Source organism: Rhinopithecus bieti, unplaced genomic scaffold (genome assembly GCF_001698545.2).
Source record: "Rhinopithecus bieti isolate Rb0 unplaced genomic scaffold, ASM169854v2 scaffold_21777, whole genome shotgun sequence".
Classification (NCBI taxonomy): domain Eukaryota; kingdom Metazoa; phylum Chordata; class Mammalia; order Primates; family Cercopithecidae; genus Rhinopithecus; species Rhinopithecus bieti.
Window position 1 is genome coordinate 509,365 of NW_016810508.1, and position 1,128 is coordinate 510,492.

The window sequence follows — 1,128 nt, forward strand, 5'->3', positions numbered from 1 at the left end:
TATGTCTCTGCTCCCCAACTGTAAACCCAGGACTTTGTTGTATATACTGCTGTAACCCAAACTCCAGAACAGTACAGGTTTAGAATGTAGTAGGTGCTCATTATCTACAAATAATGAATGAATGAATGAACGTCTATTGAAGACAACTTAGTATCTATTAAAACTTAGAATGCACATACTTAGTGATTCCCCTTTAGGCATTTATCTAATAGATATCCTTGCATATGTGCAAAATAGAGAATGTACAAGGTTATTTCCTGTAGCACTGTTTGTAGTCATGAAAGGAGAAAACAACCAGAGGACAATTTTTTTTGGGGGGTAGGGGGAAGGGATTTCACTCCTGTTGCTCAGGATGGAGTGAAATGGTGTGACCTTGGCTCACTGCAACCTCCACCTCCCAGGTTCAAGTGATTCTCCTGCCTCAGCCTCTTGAGTAGCTGGGATTACAGGCATGCACCACCACACCGGCTAATTTTGTATTTTTAGTAGAGATGGGGTTTCTCCAAATTGGTCAGGCTGGTCTCAAACTCCTGACCTCAGGTGATCCGCCCGCCTCGGCCTCCCAAAGTCCTGGGATTACAGGCGTGAGCCACCGCGCCCAGCAACCCAAGGACAAATTTTAAAATAAGTTACCTATAGCCAGGCGCAGTGGCTCGTCTGTAATCCTAGCACTTTGGTAGGCTGAGACGGATCACTTGAGCCCAGGAGCTCGAGACCAGCCTGGGCAACATGGTGAAACCTTGTCTCTACAAAAAATACAAAAATTAGCCAGGTGTGGTGACAGGCACCTGTACTCTCAGCTACTTGGGAGGCTGAGGGGGGAGACTCACTTGAGCCCAGGAGGTTGAAGCTGTGGTGAGCCGTGATCATGCCACTGCACTCCAGCCTGGGTGACAGAGTGAGACCCTGTCTCAAATAAAAAATAAACTACCTATATCTATACAATAGAATAAAGGAATACTATGTAGATATGGAAAAATCTCTAATTCAGAAAATTATTTGGCTCCCTTTGGCTACTGTATGTATGAGATCAGACTATTTCAAAACTCTGGTGATATCACAAGAATGAGCTCCCTTTTAATGAAGCGCTTAATGGTAAGGAGAGTAGAAGTGAACAGGTAGAAACCA